Raw genomic sequence first — 17,503 nt, 5'->3', positions numbered from 1 at the left:
TGGAGTTACCACTGTCTTTTATTTTTTATTTTATTTTATTTTAAATTTTTTTAATTCCCCGTGACTGACTACACACATGCGTTGATGATCCCTGGATGAGTGCAATCAGACTTGCTACCTTTCTAACTAAATCTCACCATCTCATTCATTCATGCAATGCTTTAGATTAGATCTATGCAAACAGAGGAACAATTTTAGTCACGTACCTGCAAGTCGTGCGTGGTTGCTTTGCTGCATGCATGTGTTGATCTTCATTTGCTGCATGCATGTGTTGATGTAGTTGCATGGTGGCTTGATTGATGATTCATGGTTGTTTTTTCTTGTGCAGGTGTCCTCTGGATGAATCCAAGCTACAGGAGTTCATTTCCACGTTCAGACCTGCACGTTCAAGCTGCTGCTGCTACATTGTCACATAACTAGAACTTGTTTTCGCCATTTCTGCCAAACGGAAAAGCGGATCGATCTGAAACTTGCTGAGCATGTTTCTATCATCATTATACATCTCCCATATCAAGATCATGATCAATGGATGCACGGATTTCGAGAAAAATGGAAAATGGCTAAATATTTCAGAGCTCAATTTCTCGGAATCCGTGCATCGGAATCGGCTGAAACTGCTTGGGTAGGTTACCATCACTCACATGCATATCCCCATGAAACATGTTTTGAAACGGATGCACGGATATGGAGAAAATGCAAAAATGGCTGATGGTGATGGAGGCTGATTTCTTGGAAACCGTGCACCAGAATTGCATGGAACTGCTCAGGCATGTTGCCATCAACCTTGTACAATTCCCCATAAAATGGTTTGTCAAATGGATGCATGGTTTTCAAGTTATGGCAAAAACAAATTTTGTTCCATGGATTTTTTCTTCAAGGCATTTTGCAAGTGTTTGCATGGAAGGGAAAACTGAGCTTGGGCTGTGATGCAGGTATGGAGATGATGGAGGAGGAGTTGGAAGATTGCATGAGGACTTCTGAACCCTTGAGGAAGCTACCATGTTCGCCAAACCACTTTTTGAAATCCATGTATAGTTTCCCACAATTTCTACAGGAAGTTCCTGTAGAAGCACAATGAGAAGCACAAGGAGGTGGGAAAAAATGATGGATAAAGGCAAGGGATGGACACACAAGTGCTTGTAGGCCTAATCAACAGATTCCCACCATTAGATTCACTTTTGAAATTGGATTTGGCTCGTCCAAAGGTTCTACAGGATGTTTCCTGTAGAAATACAGAGCTTCCTGTAGAAGGCACAAAAAAAAAAATTCCTTTAACCTTGATTTGAGTGCTCCTCCTCTCATGAAACGTCCTTCTTGCAACCTGCAATTAGCCAATGGAATTAGTTTTATTTTTCTTTTTCTTTTTCTTTTTCTCTTTTGTTTTTTTTTTTTTGAAAAACAACTAGGGCGCCTCATGGAGGTTTTCACCCTAATTGCCTGCCTTGGGTGCCTCCAAGGGAGGTTTTCACCCAAAGATCTTATTCCCTTTTATTTTCTCTTTTTTTTTTTTTTCAACCCATTGACCGCCTCATGGAGGTTTTCAATCAATGAGCCAATCTAAGGCGCCTCCGAGGAGGTTTTCACCTTAGATTTTTATTTTTTCATCTTATTTTCATTTTTTCTCTTTTTTTTTTCTACCCTACCCTACTTGAAAAACAAAATCATTTTCAAGTATAAGAATACTTCCAATGGAGCCATGTGCACATTGAGATTAAAGAAAAAATGATGTGAAGGCTCGAAATGCATGCTTGGACAACTATCCGGATCTCAGAGACCAAATGATTTGACTGTGAAGGGATCAAACATAGCTGAAGAAGAGAGTACTGCTGCAACTTAGTGACCTTCTGAAACCATATCTCAATATAGCTCTGATATCCTTGGTTCTTTTGCTGATCTGGATCATGTTTCATGTCACCCTCTAACATGACTTTCTCATCTTCCTCTTTTTGCTGATCTTTCTCTTGAATACACGGAGGATTTGATGGTAACCATGAAGGAACCCTCTCGATCTTTGATTCTGATCTCTTCTCTTCATAAAGTGCAGCCCATGGTTCTTTGATCTCCTCTTTGGAATCTTCTTTTTCCTTTGGTCCTTCAATGTTGTCAATATAATCTCTGTTTTGCAACACTCTTCCTGAGCTTTGGTGAACATCATTGAGCTCAAAAGGAGTCATTTGCACATGTTGTGCCTCAGCTTTGCAATTGGGTTGAGCTACTCCATTGTATGGCTTTGGAAATGGTACGGGTAGTTGAGTGGAGGTGTGAAATTGAGATGGAGATGGATGGCATTGTGGTTGGGTAGGCATTTGGGGTTGCCTTGGTGGAGGAGGAGGTGATGGTTGTGGATGAGCAGGTGGTGGAGGGAAAGAAGCGGGAGGAGTGTTGTATTGGGGCGTCCACTCCTGATGAGGTGCATTCCACTGAGGCTGTGGCTGAGCATAAGAGTGAAATGAATGAGCAACTGGTTGGGCATAATATGGATCTGGGAAGGAACAAGGAGGAGGTGTGAACCAGGAAGGATGAGCAGGGGGACCCCAAGAAGGCATGAAAGTGGCTTGATAGGGGTCATAATAGGTCTCGGGTGTCCCTTGTAGTTCCTGCTGGTAAGATCTAGGTCCATGCGGCCAACTTTGGTTCATGTAATAGAGTGATTCAGTGGCTCCTTTGGCTCTCTGATATGCAGCTTTGATTCTGGGTAAGGAAGGGCACTGATCTGTAGGATGGTATTCTTCACATACAAAACACACTTCTATGGAGTACAATGGACATTCGTTCCTAGGATGCTTTCTAGTGCACCTAGGACAAAAAATGGCCAAAGCCCTCTTGGCTTCTTCTTGCTTCTTTTGGATCCACAAGGTATCCAGTTGCATGGCAAGAAACTGCCTCATATCACTCTTGAAATCTTCCAGCTGATTTGCAAATTCATCTTTGGATAAGGGATTGCTCCCAACATTTCTGCTTGTAGCCATTTGCTCTAGAGGAATGGTTCCTTCTTCTTCTCCCCTATAGGTTCTTTAAATATGCCTTGATGTCCACCCAGGGGTTCTTCTTAGTCACAGCCATCGAGGAAGAGAGAAGGTTGGCTGTGTGAAGCAGTGGGGGGTGTTGTGCAAATATTTTTCTAACTTATCTCTACTCCTACAAGGCATGAAATGAAATATTTTTGGTTGATTTTTGCTTTTTTCTACTTCTACCTGCAAAACTGAAATAGATTGAACTACAACTAACTATCTTGCTAAAATGAACATGCGGAATTGAAATGAAAGCAGGAAAGGACTAATCTATTTTGCTCAAATGAAATTGCACGAATGAAATGCTAGTCTACGCTTGCAGAATTGAAATGCTAATTTATGCTTGCAGAAATGAAATTGCGGAATTGAAATGCTAATCTATGAAAGCGGGAAATGCTAATCTAATTTTTCATAAACGAAATTGCATAATGGAAATGAAATAAACTACTTAGCAGAAGATTGTAGTGGAAAATAGAAGAAAAGTGACAATCACCAATACTCTGACGCTTCCCCGGAAACGGCGCCAAAAAGATGGTGGGCTCCAGTATTGTAGCAATAATGCTACAACTCCTGGAGCTTCCTTCTCTTAATTTTATCAACCCAGTAGTTCGTAACAAACTTGGAAGCGACGGTGCTGTATGCACAAGTACTAGCTCTTGCCGCAGCTGTCACTTGGTCAGCTGGCACAAGTCCACTATGGGCTCAAGCCAACTTCTATGAGCTCTTAGAAGAAGCTTTTTAACTGATGGACGAAAGCTAACTCAGAGGAAGCTAATCTACTTGCCGAAAGAAACTGAAAGCCCAAAAAGAAACGCAAACCCTAGCAAACCCTAATTCTACCAGCTAGTCCTACTGATGCAAAGATGTGAATGAAAACTACTGAAAGAGATGCCATTACTTCTATGAAGGTAAAATACATGTGTTTAAGTTATCTCTATTTGAAGAAAACATCTTTTTGTATTTTTGATTAAGTTATTAGAATTATCATGCATGTGCTTTTAACTAGTTTTCCACTGTGCAGGGATGGATCAAGGGATGAAATGCTTTGGGAAAGCTTGGGATGGTACAGAGAGGGTCTAAGGGATCCCTAAAATTCTTTCTGAAAGTTTCACAAAGTCTGGATGCCATGCAACCATGTTTATGAACTTCTACAGGAAGTCTGCAGGGGTTTCTACAGGAAGTTCTGTAATTCTTCTACAGGATGTTTCGAAATGGGATTTTTGAGGATGGGTGATTGATGGAAGATGCATGGATGGTTATGGAGGTAGGATGGGGGTCTGAAGTGACCCAGGAACTGATGGATGGAGTGGTGAGATGATATGTGGAAGGCTGATTTGGCTTTAAGGTAGTTGAGACAACAATGGAGAAGAAGGTAGGGTTACGTGGGCAAGAGGATGGGTGTGAAGCGAGAAGCCTAGATATGGGATGAATCAGATGGATCTGATGAAGCTTGACCATGTGAGTGAGTGATAGAGATTCCCTGCACAATTCACATTCAACCGAATCAATGAATTTTTGCAAACAAACTAAGTCTTAGCTAACTTAATCTAACTGTCAATGAAATGAATAAACAACAACCTTGTTTGGAAAGAGAACCATGTACATCACGTGAGCAAGAACATTCCGAAAGATCTAAATGCATGACAAACTCCTACCAATCGATTCCCAAACATAAAAAGCTACTTTAACCAACAAAAACAACCAAAATAACAAAGCAAGATCTAAAGAGCAGATTTTATTTTAAGAACGCAGCAAACACACATAAAGATAAACAGGGGAGGTACTGGGCGCTTGAGATGGGCCCAACCCCAAGAGCTACAGCCTCCCAAGAGAGATTTAGAGCTGGTGCAAAGCTGAATTCATCTTTATTAATCAAGAATGAAGAGTTACATCAAAACTGTCCACAAGGAGAGCTTGAGAATGAGCTGAAAGCAAAGCTAATCTATTGCATACAAATCGAATTACAAAATGACTACAACAAGGCTATGAAATGACTAACTACTAGCTACTATCTAATGGCTAACTAGCTAACATCCACTGGCTAACCAAAATGACTAACTGGCTAACCAAAATGAGGCCCTAAGCCTTCTTATTTATACAAATTGGGGACCCAACAGTCCTCCTAAACTTTAGGGACTCGGCTGTCCAAAACTTGGAGTTAACAGCAGTCCTACTTGACTTGCTTGGCTGCCCTTGTGCTGATTGATTCGGTGGCCCTTGAACTCCGAGCTGATGGTGGAGAATTCGAGGTAAGGGCCCATAAATGAAGGGGACACCTTCCTACAAATCCTCTAGCTCGTTCTCCCACGAATTTGGCTGCCAAGTGCTCATTAAGACCTTCAATTTTGTCTCCAAGTTGACCAAAAAGGCTACACAAAGCACCCATTGGACTTGTTGGCATAATGACTAACCAAATTCGCTCTCTTAACATAAATATAATCAAAAACATGCAATAAACTAATGAGAATGGTGGATTAAGTCAAATTAGGAGGTTGAATGAGCCCAAATAATTATCCATTTTTGGGGCTCATCAACCTTGCTCAATTCGATTAAGCTTCCGTAGGGAGTTGTAGAAGTAGATCGTGTATTGTGTTTTAGTATATTGCATAATATGTTGATCTACAGTGGGAATTTCTACACTAATTGCAAATGATCCTCAGTTGGCACCTAGATATATTACTTCCCAAGAGTAAGCAATTTTACATTTTGAGGATATATTTAGGCTGCTAGGAGATCATAGTATACATGTCTGCTTTAGGAGATGGAACACACTACCACATAGCTTGAAGATCAGAGAATATCACTCTCCTCAAAGGTTGAGAGAGGCACTCAACATGACACCCATGTATAAGCAATCAATGCAAAGGGTGAAGGTCAATTGGATAGGCTTAAAACTCAGCCCACCACTACTCCTAGGGATGCTAGAAGGGAGAAAAGAAGAAGAGGAAAAGAGGCAGTGGGAAGAAGTAGAAAGGAAAACATGTTTCTATGCACTAGAAGAAGAGACCACAATAGAGGCATGGGATGTCGGAGAGGCTACCAAAGCAATGAAGGACATGGACATTGACTAAGTTGCTCAAAGGATGAGCAACAATTTCAGTAGGAGGTGATGATGAGCCTCATCATTGGGTAATTATATGGGCCTTAATTCACCTCCTAGCTTAGGCAAACCAACTATTCTCACAACTTATTGCATACTTTTGATTATATTTTTTTTATGAGATGAGTTAGATTTGGATATTTTGCTTTGTGGTCTAATGTGAATTTAATGCAGGATTTAAGGATAAAATCAAGGAATTTTGGCAAAGACCTTGGTCAAAACTCAAATTGGACAAGGGAGAGGAATTATAGGAGGTGAATCCTCCTCATTTACTACCCCTCCATTCAAATAGTCCTCCATCAGCTCGGAGTGCAAACAACCAAATCATGAGGAATAGAAGGAAACCAAGCAAGTGAAAGTCAAAGCACTAGTTTATCTCGAGTTTGGGAGCTGAGCCTCCATAATTTTAAGGAAGTTGTTGGAGACTTCAGATGTATAAGTAGAGAGGCCTAGGACATCAGTAGGATTCAGTTTTTTTATTGTAAAACTTTACTCTATTTTCGAGCTGCAAGACTTGTGATAGTTTTTGATGTAATCTATTGTTTTGATAATAAGAATGAGGTTTGTTTTGAGCTAGCATTGAGTTAACTCAAATGGTTGAAGCTCTTGGGTTAGGGCCCAACCCTAGCATACAAGGCTCTTCTTTATTGTACATGTATGGTAGCATAGATTCACGATTTAATCGTCCATTTTCTTAAGTAGCTGCATTTCCAATACAGCAGTGTAGCATAGAATGGTTGTGTTTTAGTTTGCCTACATTTGTGCCTTATTTAAATTAGCAGGTTAGCAAGGAGAAAAATATCACCATAAGGCTTTTAGTAGGTGTCTCGGCCTCACCTCCTCCCTCCGGAAACATGACTTGAGGAAGAGACCCTTCAGCAACCCCAAAAACACAGATTTCTAGTTCTTGCATGAGCTTCGGAGTTTATCGTCTTGATTTAGTACTTGGTCCATTTCATTATCATCTTTTCCCATCACTCTCTTTCTGTAATAAGATATCACTCATATTCTCATTTCCTTTAGCACTTCCTTCATGCATAATATATGCGGAAGCCAATAAATCACGTTTTAATCAGATTATACACATAGATTTCCTTACCGTTCGATCCGCAACAAACTTGACCAATCGCCATCGACTGCATGCTACATATTCATTTCAACATTTGAATTTAGGCACTCCAAATCTCCACCGTCGATTTGTTTTTCTTGATCCAATGGCTATCGCATCACCCACTCACCAACTAGCTTGGACGATCTCCACTGTTGATCAATCCCACATCATCCAATATCATATTGAGAGCACATGAGAAAAGTGGTTTTCCTGTGTCACCCACTTAGGCTAATCACATAAAATTTAGGAATTCCATCGACAGCCTTGAGGGCACGTGAGAAACTACTTACCACCTACGAAGATCACTCCATCATTCCGCACGTTTTCCACCCTTCTGTTGACACATGACTTGATGTGATCCATCCATCTATTCACTGAATCTCCACGATAAGATTTTTGCCACTCATCTTCTGTTAATCTTGTTCATTGATCGATCCATCCATCTATTCACTTAATCTCCGTGATAAGATCTCCACTGCTCATCTTCTATTAATATTTTTCATTAATCGATCCATCCATCTATCCACTTAATCTCCTGTGATAAGATCTTTGCCACTTATCTTCCGTTAGTCCTGTTCGTTGATCTACCCGATCCAATAGTTCCTATGCACTGCTGCTTCATTACGCCTCCCTTTCACTGATTTCGATCTTCGATTGCTCTTCCGCTTCACTCCTTCCTGAACTTTGTTCTACATATTATTTAAATGCTACCACTCTTGAGCATTGATTTGGTTATTCACTCAGGCTCCAACACTATTCGGTCATCACAAACACCAAAAAAACCAAAAAAAGTGAAAAAAAAATTAGTTTAGTTTCCTTTATTACACATTAGTATGTTTGATGCTCTTTACTTCGGTAACTTACATAGCAGCATTAGGTTAGCGCCGATTTAGAAATTCTGCTTAGCATAGTTGTTTAAAGGGTTAATTAGGATATGGTGTGGTTTAGCATTACATGTTGTTTTCTTTATTACTGTACCAGAGTAGCTCTCTTAGAATAGATTTTCTCTTCTTCCATAAAAGAATTAAGATTCTTCTGACTCTATAGAAGTCTAGCTTGGAACCCCTGGTGTCTCTCGCCAGATGAATAGTGACAACAGGTAGGACATTCACTTTTACTTGTGCATAAAGAATTGTCACCTCCAAGTTTGTATGAACCCCATGTTGATAAGTAAAGCTGGCAGCCCAGGAGTTTAAACATCCTTGCTACAATACTGGCACTCATCAGCAGCTAGGATGTAAACCTCTTGGAGGCAGACTACTTGTTTTAAATATATATATATATATATACAAAGAGAGAAAAGGAAAAAGTTTGAAAATGTTTTTTGCAGGTTAGCAAGAGGAGGATCAGAGGAATAAGAGAGGAGAAGAAGGACCTATACACTCCATATTTTCATTCCTCCATCCCATATTCTTCATTATCCCATCAATCCCTCCATTTATGAACTCCTCCAACGTAGTTTACAAAGGCCTTATGTTTTCTATAGGATTCCTTGTAATCCTACAAGATTCCCTAAAAACCTATAGGAAGATCCTATAGGCATTACAATGGCATGGGAATCCCAAGAAAAGTGACCCTAGAGCAGGGGGATGACCAGCCTGTGTAAAAGAAATGTTACTCCACCACTTCACCACCATACCTCTCACCACCATGATTACCCCTACATTCATCTAATAAGTCTGTTCCAAAAAGATTACAGTTTTCAGAAGAAAAAAAACAGGGTGAGAACAGAGGATAAGGGGAAAATACCTGAAGTCTATACCTCTAACCTACCAATCACTAGACCCATTCTCTACCCATAACAACAATCCTCATGCTCCAGAAGTGAACAAAAATGAAAATTTTATGAGAGAGGAAGCTACAAGAGATCTTGTAGGTTTCCTGTAGGAAATCGTGTAGCAGCCTATCCCACAAAACGAAATTTCACAGGTTGTAGTCATATTTAGCATAGAGATCCCAATGTCAAGGAAGCTCCTCCAGATCTTAGTAGTAGCAGCAGGATCATCAGCATCACTCTCCAGTACCTGCACATCAAGACAACAAGCATCAAAGGAGGCCAATAATGAAAAAAATATGCAGCAAATACATAGCACATGGACATCATTCTACAACAAGTAACATCATCAAGGCATATTACCCATAGGTATGTCATCTTTCTTAAGCTCTCTCATTAGCATAATATGATAAAAAAATGTAGGATTGTGTAAGAGTTGGTTTTATAAGAAAAGGTGGCCAGTTAACTTGGCCACCTTCAGCCGGTCGACGAAGAGAATACAGTTAGATCACTCCACACATGGCAACAATCAAATCAAAAGAAAAAGAAGATGGGGCCAAAAATGGTTAAGTTATGGATGATCGAAGTGGGATATTGTTACAAGGTAAGGAGGAATGATGGAGTGGTAGTGGGACCAACGGTCCAATAGTGGGTGCTCGTACCTAGGTAGCCAACACACCATCCCACACAATCACCCATATGAGGAAATAAAAAATTGATTTCCATGCAAAGGAAGCATTCAAAATCTGAAGGATTCATTGAATCAAGGTTTCTCTCAACCCTTAAAGGAACGTCTATAGGACAACTGGTGAGTAGTTTTTAGCGTAGGAGCACATACAAGATCCTACAGGAAAACCTACAGGATCCTACAGGAGAACCTACAAGATACAGAGAAACCATCTATAGGATTATCAGTGGGAATTTAGAGGGGAAGGATCAAAGGTTAGCTTCATTAGACAGTAACTAGGAGGTAGGAGCTACACCTTCCCACATTTTCCAGTCAAAAAATATATAGAAAAACCCTCCATTTGGTTAAGGAATTTGTAGTCTAAGGGAATTATATTATAGGGTTGTCATTTAAAATCTCTCACACACTATAATTTGGAATTATACCCATAAAAGCCTCCATATTTACCAAAGAAAAAATGATAGGGGGATTTAACAAGAGGGAACCCACAAACACAATCAGAATTCATGACCACCCTCCTGTAGTAGAAATCTTCACAAGGCACAATTGAATGGGTTTCTTTGGAAAAACGAGGGGATACGATGATGAGGTGGCTAGAGACTTTTCCCTCTCACTCATACCACTAACTAGGACCCATGGCATTACTGTGCTGAAAGGCCTCTCAGTAGAAATCACCCCTGAAGTCATAGGAAAAATCACCACACTTCCTTTAGGGTTGCCTTAGAGAAAGGAAGATAAGGGTAACAACACCCTTGCAAAGAAGAAATTATATTTGGAATGGGAGGAGGAAATGGAGAACGAAAATGGGGTCAGAAGAGAATGCTTTCCATACCCTTGGAATGAAGTTAGCTACCACCTCATTAAATATATATCATGTGAAGGAAGATACAATATTTTGTATGGATATCATTTCAGGCTTCTGCAAGAACTGATATTTGGAGAAGAGACACCTCCTCAAAACAGACTAAGTATACCCTACTTTCTTCTTCAATCAGTGATATATTTGAGCATCAAAGCGCAGGAAAGGAAACATCAACAGCTAGCCCATCATCGGTTAATCAAACTTATCCTAGAAGATGCTCACCAAAACCTAAGACTCCCTATTACATGGACAACTTTCAGAGACATGCAGGCAGAGGGAGAAATAAAATTTCTTGAATATGACAAAAGCCCCACTGCTAGTGAGAGGGATGAAGAAGAAATAGAAGAGGAAAAAGAGGAATAAAAGGAGGAAAATGAAGAAGAGACAGAAGAAGAAGCAAAAGAAGAAATAGATGAATAGAGTGAGGAACTGGAGGAAGAAGAGGAAGAGAAAGACAAGGATGAGAAGGACAATGGAAAAGAGGAAACAAGAGGAAAGGAAGAATAGAGGTTTACAGTTCAAGGCAAAGAAGGGGAGGAATCACCAAGGGTATCTCCAAAACCCACTGAGAAATAAGCAGCAGCTGCTCTTACTACCCTAAGTACAACTATCAAGAAAAATTGGAAGAGACAGAGACAAACCCCATTGTACTTTAAGACAAAAAAAAATCACAAGAATTAGGCAAGGAAGACCCCAGACACCCACCAAAGTTCCTATTGTCAATGAAGACTCACCAAAGTAGCAAGAAAAGGTAGCTCCTCTTGAGAAAAATCAAGGAGAAGGATCATCAAGACAAGCCTCTCCCAAATCTCCCATCACTTATGTTAGGAGGCCTGTTACTAGGTTTGCCTCATCAAAGGGAAGAGGTCTCCTATAGGAGACACAAAAGGACCTACAGGAAGCAGAGGCCATCCTACAGGAAACTCTGCTAAACCTACAAGAAACTTAGAAAATGGACGAAGAAGGTATCACTTAGCAAGAAACAAAGAAGGAAGACCAAGAACTAAGAGAACCTAGTCCTCAACCCATCCTCGACTCCTACTATAGGTTCATTGAAGGGGGTAGGGTCATTCCATAGAAATTTTCCATCCCCTTATTCTTTGAGCTTGAGAAAGAAAGGGCAAGAACATAGGTGGATGCAAATTGCCAATTCCAAAGGAGTGGAGGATCTAGGACACATGGAGGATAAAGTAAAGGAGACGGGAAGAGAACTGAGAAACATAAGGGATAGAGAGGAAATGATGAAAGCTTAGTTGAAAGAAGAGAATGCATGACTAAGAAGACGGTTACAAGAAATGGAAAGCTAGTTGGTAGCTATGGCTAGTTTATCCTTAGAGGAAATCTAGTGTAGGATGATAGCAAAGTCTTATGCCTTATATCTTAAGGAGTAGTGGCTATAGTTCCAAATTAAGACTTTAGCATAGAGAGACACTATGTTGTTCCAATAGTATAGACAACTCATTGATCTATGTGATCAAAGAACCTTGGAGGATAGAGCTAAAATGTCTTAGTTTTACCTACACAACTTGGCCCTAATAGATTTGAATGTGTGGGACCTAAATTAAAAACTTGGGGACTTGCAATTGATGGCCTTAACATCATGTATGAATCATGAGGAGGCAAGAGTTGCAAAGATGAAGAAGTTAATGGCAAGAGAATGGACAGAACCCCTCATGATAAGAGCTGAGCAATCTAACCCAATGGCTATCATCAACACCCACAACCTGATCGCAAATGATCCTGAGCTTGCACCTCGGTACATTGTTGCCCAAGAGAAAGTAGTCACACACTTTGAAGACATGTTTAGGTTGTTAGGAGATGAAAACATGCAAGCTTTCCAAAGGAGATGTAACACCTTGCCTTACATCCTGAAAATCAGAGAATACCATTCTCCTTAGAGAATGAGAGAGGCATTAAACAGAACACCCATGTACAAGCAAGCCCTACAAAGACTCAGAGTCAATTGGATTGGCTTGAGACTCAGTCCACCACTGCTCTTAGGAATGCTGGAAGGAAGGAAGGAAGAGGAATAAAGAAAGCAGTGGCAATAAATAAATAGGAAGGAAGGATTCTATTCAAAAGAAGAGGAAACTACAACAGAATAATGGGATGTCAGGGAGGCCACTAGAGTAATGAAGGACATGGATATAGATTGAGTTTCTCAGAGGATGAGCAACACTTTCAGTAGGTGGGTGATGATGAGCCTCATCATTGGGTAAATATATGGACCTTAATACACCTCCAAGCTTATTTAAATCAACTATTCTCATAATTCCTTACATATTTTAATCATATTTTGCTTAATGATATGAGTAAAATTAAGATGTTATGTCTAGTGGACTAATGTGCATTGATTGCAGGTTTTTGAGAGAAAATCATGGAAATTTTGGCTAATTAAATGCAAAAACTCGAATGAGACAAGGAGGAGAGATTGTAGGAGATAAATTCTCCTCATTTAATCCTCACTCATGTGAATATTCCTCAATCAAATCACACTAGCTCGGAGTTGCAAGCATCCGAGTCATGAAGATCAAAAGGCATCCGAGCCAGTGATAGTTAAAGATCTAGTTCATCTTGAGTTTGGGAGCCAAGCCTCCCTAGATTTAAGGAAGTCGTTGGAGACTTCAGTTGTATAAATAAGGAGGCCTAGAGCCTCATTAGGATTCAAATTTTTTATGTAAAGGCACTAAGCATTGTCAAGTTCAAGACTTGTGGAAGACATTGTTATGTAATTTTTCTGATATGATAATGAGACTGAGAATTTCCTTGATCCAACGCTGAGTTGACTCAGAGGGCTAAAGCTCTTGGGTTAGGGTCCAACCTTGGCAGCAAAGGCTCCTCTTCTTGTACTTGTATGCTAAGTTGATTTCATAGATTAATGGTTGAATTGGTTTTAGCACTATTTCATTGCAAGTAGTTGTGGATTTGATTAGTTTTCCTCCATTTTTGCATTGCTTTAGCAATAGCTTATAAAGATAAAGGAATACCAAAAAGATGATAGTAGGTAGCTTTGGCCTCACTCCTCCCTTCAGGGAACATGGTTTGGGGAAAGAACTCCTATGCAACCCCAAAAAGATATAATTCTGATTTCTTATGGAATTTAGGGTTTTTTGCTACTTAGGCCAGCATATTTTTAGTTTTCAAGAATAGGATTCAAATGTAATTTCTAATATCTTCAGCCTTGCATTAGATATCATACTGTTTCACATTATTTTGAAAGTTTTTCCATGCATGAAATAGACAACTAGATAATGGAATTATGTTTTCTTGGTTGAAAATCTTTCTTTTTTGACATGATTCATGGATAAATGCCAGTGATTGATACAGTGCAAGAGTTTCAACAATGTAGGGAGATATAATGACTAGGAACCCCAACCTAACCTCATCCATCAATTCTCATCAAAATCCACTAAGTCCCTCACCCAATTCATCATTCCATAAGAACAACTTTCCAGCATTGTTGAGCAAATCCATCCATCTTACAAACTTTGTTTTGAGCTCTAAAGGAGTCCTAGCCACTCCCTTTCCTTATTTATCCCATCATTCACCTTCCCTAAGGCCACACTACCTTCCAAATCACTCTTATTTCTCTCGTCCGGATCCTGTAGGAATACAGGGGATCCTGTAGGAGCATTAGGACAACATGTAGAACAACATGTAGTGGCCTGTTTTGAGGCCGAATTCTGGAAAAAACATCTAGGAATATAGGAGAAGACCCTTGATTGCATCCTAAGCCATATGACCTTCCACCACCATCTCTAATCCACTTGCCACATCACCAAGAGGATTTAGCATTCAAATTTTCACACAAAAAAATACAAAAAAGAAAAAGAGTTGTTTTGTTCATTTACATCCACAGTGGTAGAGTGTTTGGTTATTTTAGATTACATGCCTAGGATAATAGGATTACACACATGTTAATTTAGAATTATTTTCAAGAAAATACTCTTAGCAGTTAGTTAGATGAATGGTGTGTTTAAGCAATTGATTTCAGTCTTTCCTTATTACAATAGACAAGATTTTAGCTAGTGAAAATTCCCCTTTTCCTCATTGGTAATCAAGCTTCTTCTGAATCAATAGAAGGTTTGTTTGAGAAACAATAGTGGTATATCGCCAGCTCAGCAGTGACAAAGAGTGGACCCAATGCATCTACTTGTTTATACAACACTGTCACATCCACGTTTGTATGAACCCGGGATGATAAAGTAAAGTTGGTATCCCCAGGAGTTCCAACATTCTTGCTGCAATACTAGTGCTCATCGGAGTGAACTTGCTTGATTTGACCATTCCCCATTATGGTAGAAAAATAAATTAATATACCACTGATTTACCATATCACCAATGATCACAGTCGACCTTTCTTATGATTGGGGGGAAGTGAAAAATCACCTGCATGACATGATACCGGCAAATTAATAAGGATGACTAATCATTATAGTAATTATATTTGCATATGTTATATTGAGATCATAGTTTCATATTTCTATTTTTGTGCAAGTTGTTGGCTAAAACTATGTACGTCAATTCCGAATATTTTCTTGTGAAACAACAAGTATGTCTAGTAGATCAATCCCGAGTGAGCTAGCTCAACTTTCGGCCTCTGAACAGGTGCAGTGAATGCTGGAACAAGTAGGATAGAGTGATTATTTTTGTAGGCTATAAGGATTTGCCAATGCAGTTGCCTTGTCATTTCTACAAAACCTGAATAATGGAGTAACAATAGTTAAAGGTAGACATATACCGGTGAATGAGATAGTCCTAGCAGAATTCATAGGCCTCTCCATGGAAGGAGAGATTTTGATGTTCATCGATCCTGGTGAAGCACTTGTTCGAAAAGGAAATGCTTATCACCCAACTTCCTTTTCAGAACCATGGGAAGGGATAGTAGAGATAGTACAGAGATACATTACCTATGACGGCCAGTATGATGTACTAAGACCACGACATTTGAATTTGTTAGTAGTATTGAAACAAAATGTAACTATAAATCCACCTTTATTTTTAAATTATCTTCTGCATGAGATAGCTATTATAATTGGAAAAGCTAAAGAATAGAATTTAGTAGTTAGTTAGCGTTGCTTCATAAAGTTAATAGTTAGAGGGAATTAAAATAAACACAGATGACTTGGAATAATTTTGTCAGAAATAATGAACCATCATCCCAAATTGAAATGCATATTATAGAACATGAGTAACTAGAAGCTGAGAGGGTCATGCAGAAATAAGCTCAAATCTCAGTCTCACAAAATTGACTTGAGCCGAGAAGAGGATATCATCTCTTCTAGTACCCTTACCTTTCAAACGTAGATCAATTATATTTGTTAAAGCAAGAAATCTCTCAGACCCTAGAGAACAACTGCTAGAGGAAAATATATCCCAAAAGTCTCCTAAAGTTCAAGAAGCATATCAGGACAATTCACCTCAAATTCATGAGGAGGAGATAGCCCAAATGCTAGAAAACATGGGGACATTTTTTAATACTTATGAAGACATAGGTTGTTTATATTTTCCATCTGAAAAAAATCCAATACTTATTTTTTGGCCTCTTCTCCCAATTCCAATGCTATTGTGGTGTTGCAGTCCCCAGAAGACCCTAGGAACCCTTCTTCCCAAGAACAATCAAGAGAATATGTTGAAACTATTATGGAACCAAGCTCCCCCTCTGAAGAAGTAGTTCTGCCATCATTTGAACACCAAAAGATGAGTGATGACCTTATTGATACACTTCAATTTGATAAGGGCCCTGTAGGCCTTGTAATTTTTCATGCAATCGAAAAAATCACAATTGAGGAGCCTAAAAATATTGCTGCCATTCCTTCCACCTCGATTGTACAAACTGAAAAATGTGTTGAAAGTACAAAAAGGAAAACCAACCATGAAATAAGGTTGTTAAAGCAAGAAAATCAGAGGCTACAAAGGAAGGTGAAATAACTTAAAATTTGGCTAAGGAACAACATAAGACATTACAAGAGAAGGCAAGAAACTCGAACAGTTGAAGTCCAAACTGAAAACTTTTTCACCTCCATTGAAACCCAGATAGAGGGGACCCCCACTGTTTCTGCAGAAACCCAGACTGATTTGGGTTCTAATGTGATGAAAACCAAGGCACTAGGTCAAACAAAATTATTGGTTTCTATTAATAGGGCCACTCAGATAGAAGTTATACCTCTATACACTCCATTGATCATGCATGTTACAATTCAGGTGTTGAATAAAAGCCTAGAGGAACAACAATAAATTTTGAGTCGGTACCGAGGAGAAGTGGTATCCTGGAAGGAACAACGGGATTTATTACAGAAGTTTAAAGAATTTTCCATCACTAAGGATGAGACCTATGCTATGCTCAGGGTAGCAAATAACAATATAGAAATGGTGTAGGGCCAACTTCAAAAAGCTTTACGACAAATCAAGGAGGTTTCCTCCATTTACTCTGATGTTTTGTTCTATAGGTTCCCAACAAATAATTATGCTTTGTTCCTACTTGAACGATATCTATTACTTAAAATTAAAGTTGGCAGGTTCGGACAACTCTCTGAGTTTAATATTGTCTCTGATTTCATTAAATATTTTCAACAACAAAATGAGCATGTAAAATAATTTGTGGAAACTATATATGCATAATTGTTTCTTAGAGTACTAGAGGGATGAAAATCCTAGCCCTTTTATTGGGAATGTGAAATTCCAGACCTTTATCTCTTTTGCTAAAAATCAAATCAAGTGGTAAAAATCTCATGAAATATACAGAAAAAATGGAAAATGGCCTCGACCTTTGGGTTAGAGTGGAACAAAGAAGCCCTTTGTGCACCCGCATTAAGCACAAAACTCTTATGGAACAATAAAGTGTTGTTCCTTCTCTTGCACCTGTGCATAGTGATGTTCTTCTAGCTAGTTTGCAATTCTTTGAGGAAATTAAAAGAGAAGCCCTCCATGCAATCAAACAAAGATGGAAGATGTCCT

This window comes from Pinus tabuliformis, chromosome 7, assembly GCF_031772625.1.
Source record: "Pinus tabuliformis cultivar Carrire ecotype Pingquan chromosome 7, CPIR1, whole genome shotgun sequence".
Lineage (NCBI taxonomy): Eukaryota > Viridiplantae > Streptophyta > Pinopsida > Pinales > Pinaceae > Pinus > Pinus tabuliformis.
Note: the sequence above shows the minus strand (reverse complement) of the source record.